Here is a 5,703-nt window from a genome sequence, read left to right on the forward strand (position 1 = left end):
AAAAAATCCACAAAAAATATGCATGGAATTTTTACCACAAAGTTTTTGGGATTGTGTGGTGTACTGGTTTGAGTGTAATTTCAATAATGTTTACCTTTTATGTGGTCAGCATCTACATGTGAAGGTATCCCTATAAGGCCTAATACAACCACCCCTGAGGAGAAGAGAGCCAACAAAAAAGGGGGGTGCATGGCCCCTCTGAATGCTAGCAAATATTGCCTTCAGTAATCACTCTTTACTACATGAATAGGCAAAGTGAAGCCTGCAAGTCACATGCCATCCTCCAGACCCATTTTTCTGGATCCCAACACACACACACACACACACACACACAAAAGATAATTTTTTTTGTCAAAATGTCCTCTGGGAGACTTGGAGGGCATTTTCACCATATTTGGGAAACAGCAGACCATTTTAGGGGAGACCTTTTTTGAAATGAGAAGCAAACCAGAAGTGAATTCCAGACACATCACTGTAACTGTCATAGGTCCATTCTGTGAAAACTTGGGATTTGTCATTTGGTGAGGTACCAGAGCTCTCTGATGAAGAAAGCTAACTACCTCATAAAACTACAAAAATGCCCTAGCACTGAGCCACAGCAGTTAAAGCAGTGTCAAATTGCATTATTTCTGCAGTGAAGAGTAGACCTAACTTTACAGTGACCCTAAATCATAGGATTTCATGATCAACATTTATTCATATGAGTTTTGCCATTGCCCTCCTTTAAGGCTGAGAGACTGTGACTTGACCAAGGTGACCCAGTGGGTTTCCATGAATGAGCAGGGATTCCAACACTGGGCTCCCAAAGTTCAAAGCAGTACATGTTGGCACAGTATTTTTATATGCTACACTTAAATTTTAGATTGGATTTGTAAAAATAAAGCTGAACTATAATAACTGCACATATAATTCAGCTTAAAAACTCAAAAAAGGAAGACACAACAAAGAGGGGGGTACAAATAATTTTTAACAGTATTATTTTAACATTTTTTTTAAAAGTTAGGCATCATTTAATGGTTTGATCTTGCCAAAAATATATATGGAAAACCTTTTGCCATTGTCTTTGCTCTCCTGCAATTGTTTACAAGATATTTCCCCAATACTCCCTCTCCCCAGAAACATTACATCACAAATGATTGCTGTCAACGTTTTAAACAAATCAGGTTTAGATGTTTATGGCACATTGCATTTTTTAATGGGAGAAAAATCCCCAACGTTCTTTAAGTATTCAGCAGCTGCTTTCAGTAGTTGGCATCCAGTAGAAGAGCTCTGCAACATTAAACTTTATGGTTTTCTAAGCATTTCAGGTACTATTCCATTGTATCAAGCTTTCCATTATTTTTGGCAGTACACATTAAGAATGTCTGCTTCATTCAAACATAGCTTTGGTGCCAGCATCATGCTGGGACAGAAACAGAGACCTACATTAGAAAAACAAAGCAAAATAAAAAGGCAAACTGTAAGGAAAGATTTGAAAAAGCCCTCTCTCCAAATTCACCTTCAGGAACATGAATTGAATATGCTACTTTATGACCAATTTGATGATTATGCAGATAGAAATTATTTGCCAGACTGGTTTTTTTTAAAGGTCCCCCCCTGCTCCACCCTCCAGTTAGCTACTTTAGTTGGCTAAAGCACTCTGAGGTATCTATCCATTGACAGAAATGAAAACCAGACTTCACTTATTTCATTCTTGGAAAATGAGAGCAGATTGGAAATCAAGTTACAGGCACTTGCTGGGGTTCAGTCCCCTATATTTGGATATATGTGCTGAAACCACTCACAATTTGGAGGACAATTAAAATACAGTTTTAAAATACAGCTCTTTTGAGGAGCAGGAACATAGCATTTGAACGATCAAATCTTTTATATGTGTATGTTTGTTTATATTTTGGAAGGGCTTGAACTGGGCCTCTAGAGGAAAAGATGGGATATTAAATAAATATCAGTATCTCACATGTATTTACAAAGAAATTGAGTTAAAAAGGAAGCATAGGCATAAAGCTGGCCACTGCAAGAACAGAATGCTGGACTAGACAGTTCTAGAACTGACCCAGTATAACTCTTTTGAAAGACTTGGGAAAGAAAATAATAGAGGGGAGAAAAGAATATTGAGTCTGTAGCTTAGGGCTGGTACACACTGATGGAGAAACGCCGTCCCTCTTTGCTGTGCAGCATTGCCGCAGCAACCAAACCACTAGGCAATGATGCGCAGAAAAAAAGAAGCTGCCTAGAGCGGCTTATTTTTTGTGGCATCACAAGCAGGAAGGGGTGCCATGTGTACTGGGCTTTAGTCTCAGTCTTTCAAACTGTGGTTTGGGGAATCATATGAGTATTTTTACAAGTATTAGTGATTAAGTATGGGACTAGGGCCCTGGAAACACCAGGAGCCTTAATTCCCACTTGGCCATTGAAGCCCACTGAGTGACTGTAGGCAAGTCACATACTCTCAGCCTCAGGAAGGGGCAATGGCAAACCCCCTCTGAACAAATCTTGCCAAGGAAACCCCTTGATAGGGTTGCCTTAGGGACATCAAAAGTTGGAACTAACTTGAAGGAACATGACAATGACAACAACAGTGTTGGCTCTGAACAGAGGCTAGGGTTGGCAAGCACTTTTGAAGGAGAAAGGATATATGTTTTGTGTATGAGTTTCAAGATTACAGCCTATTTTCCTCTACATTTACTTAATCAGAACTATTCCATCCCACAACCAATGCACTGAATCAAAGTGAAAATGAAAATTAATATCACTACACTGAGTTGTTCCACTAAGAGAGAGAGAGAGAGAGAGAGAGAGAGAATGGGAGGGGGGAATGGTTTGGATCTATAAAACCATCCAGAACAGACAAGTAGGCAATACTTTCCCATAAATTCTCAGAAGTTCATAGCTACGTGCATGCTTCGTTAAGCTCACAGTCTTAATTTGGGAAATTACAGACTACAATGGATTAAAACATTTGGGCAAACATCTCTGGGAGGGTTCCTGAGCTTCCTTTCCTCCATTTCTCAGTACTTTTAACTTGAAATGTTTCTGAAGTTTTAGACGTTTTATGAACGTATAGATCATCTAATAACATCTAGGAACTCAGGATCATACACTCCAACATTTTTATTGATGGAAACAGAGACATATGTGGGTATTCATGGAGAAGAGCACACAAAGTAGAGTATCATGCAGAAGTCTGCTTTTGGCTGAATCTACTGGGAAAGGCAGAATTCTACTCCCCTTCCCCACTGAGGTAACTAACTATGAACTACTTTTACATTCTGAACTCAGTTTGCAACAAGTGAAGTAACCTGACGACAAGGAGAGAGTGGAAGGAGAGGAGAGAAAGTGGGACATGTAAACGCAGTTAAGAGGTGGATCAATAGACAATTAATTAGGATTGTCTCTGCCAAACTGCAGGGTATGTAGCATTCCTAATTTCTGTATATTTGGCCTAACAATAGCAGTTGGTATCAATGACAACCTAGTACCTGTAGTTTTGCTCAGCTATTAGAACCAGAGCTGAGATGACAGTTTCTTTATCATTAAGAACCTTTATTAAGCAAGCTTTGTCATGTATCTTCACAAAGTGGTTTCATATGGTGAGAAAAAGGAGACATATATTGGTGTCTTAGTTGTTATTTTGGTTCTCTAGTTGGATATATAATTGCTGTCAAAGGTAAAGGTAAAGGTAGTCCCTTGACATGAATGTCTAGTCGTAACCGACTGTAGGGGGGCAGTGCTTGTCTCCGTTTCTAAGCTGAAGAGCCAGCATTGTCTGAGGACTGCTCTGGTGATCATGTGGCTTGCATGACTTCACCAAATGCTGTTACCTTCTGACTGAGAAGTGATACCTATCTGTCTACTTGTATTTGCCTGCTTTCGAACTGCTAGGTTGCAGAAGCTGGGACTAGTGACTGAAGCTCACCCTGTTCATGCAGCACCATCAGAACCTTATAATCTTTGTTCTAAATCTGCCATGAGGAATATCATGATAGGCAGAAAACTGATTCACAAACACTTTAAATTAATATAAAGTATTAAGTATTGGAAAATTACATGGAAATTAAACAGAGTTCAACAGGAGTTTTCTTCACATCATACCCTGATCCAGAGTGTGTTTCTCTTGCCTCTGATGCACACTTAAGAGAGCATACTGTGTACATGAGCTTCTCCTTTGTTATAAATCAAAAGGGGAATTCTGAGCTTGCAGTTTTCATGTGTGGGAAATGCTGGAGTAAGTGGGTAAACCCATTCATGCAGGGCCTTTAAGTGTGCATCATAAACCATGCATCTGCACTGAATGACTCAGCCAAGATGACTGCATTCAGGATCAGGGTTCAAGTTAATGTTTTATTTTTAATGTAAGCAGTGTTTCAAACACTGTATGAGATGTAAATTCTGTATATGTCTGACTCATTGTTTGGATTGGATTTATGTTTGACATCTGGGGAGCTATCCAACCAAAAGGGTGTAAAATTTTACGGAGAGTGTTTTAAACACACACACATATATATTGCTTGTTATGCTTACTGTGTTGTTTATTTAAACAGTCAGAAAAATATTCTGGGTCCATACAGAATATGGATACAGGGGCCTATAATTCCCTTATGACAAGAAATGCTCAGTAGATAAGCCAAATTTTATATAGCTGCACTTTTCTTTCATCGTCTTAATTTGGACTGCATATTTAAAGTCTAGGCATTGTATAATACAGAAGATGAAGGCTTGCAGAGAAAAAACTATGCTCTCTCTGTAAAAGAGAAGTAAGGATTTCCTATATGCTTGTCTATTATTATTTTAAAGAGGTTCTTTTGCTGCTCATGGTACAATACTTGCTTGATACAGTGGAGAAAATATGGAAATGATTCCCCTATCACTATGTAATCCCTAATTCAAACTGCAGTATTAAAACACTTATGAAATCATAAAAGCCTTTGCTCTCATGTTCAAGGACTGTGGACTTGTTTCCAAGACGCGGGGAGGCAGGTTATTATTAATTAGGTTGATCATTCCGCAATCTAATCTAGCATGGCTCATGTGTTCTTAAACCCGCCCAAAGGCTGAATAATAATAATAATTTTTAAAAAAACCAATTCTGTAAGGTCCTAAAACAGGGGTAGGCAACCTTTTTGAGCCAGGGGTGGGTTGCTGTCCCTCAGACAACTGGGGGGCCGAAGTCAAGAAATAAATAATTTTTAAAAATTTAAATAAATAAATAAAAATAATTCCTACATACACTGCACACATCATATTTTGAAGTAAAAAACAAAATGAGAACATATACAATATTTGAATTGAAGAACAATTTCCCGGCCTCTGTGGAGGCTTCGGCCTTCAGAGGCCAGGAAGAAGGGAGGAGGCCTCCCAAGATCGTGGTAATTGCCTTCCTGGTCTCTGTGGAGGCTTGGGCCTTCACAGAGGCCGGAAAGGAGGGAGGAGGTCGCCCATTATCACGGTGATCACGGGCGTCCCCCGCGCCTTTCCCGGCCTCTGTGGAGGCTTCGGCCTTCACAGAGGCCAGGAAAGAGGGAGGAGGCCGCCCACGATTGTGGCGATCGCCGCGATCGCGGGCGTCCCCCGCCCTTTCCCAGCCTCTGTGGAGGCTTGGGCCTTCACAGAGGCTGGGAAGGAGGGAGGAGACCGCCCACAATCGTGACGATCACCACGATCGCGGGCGTCCCCCGCCCTTTCCCAGCCTCTGTGGAGGCTTGG

The sequence above is a fragment of the Sceloporus undulatus genome, chromosome 2 (assembly GCF_019175285.1).
Source record: "Sceloporus undulatus isolate JIND9_A2432 ecotype Alabama chromosome 2, SceUnd_v1.1, whole genome shotgun sequence".
Lineage (NCBI taxonomy): Eukaryota > Metazoa > Chordata > Lepidosauria > Squamata > Phrynosomatidae > Sceloporus > Sceloporus undulatus.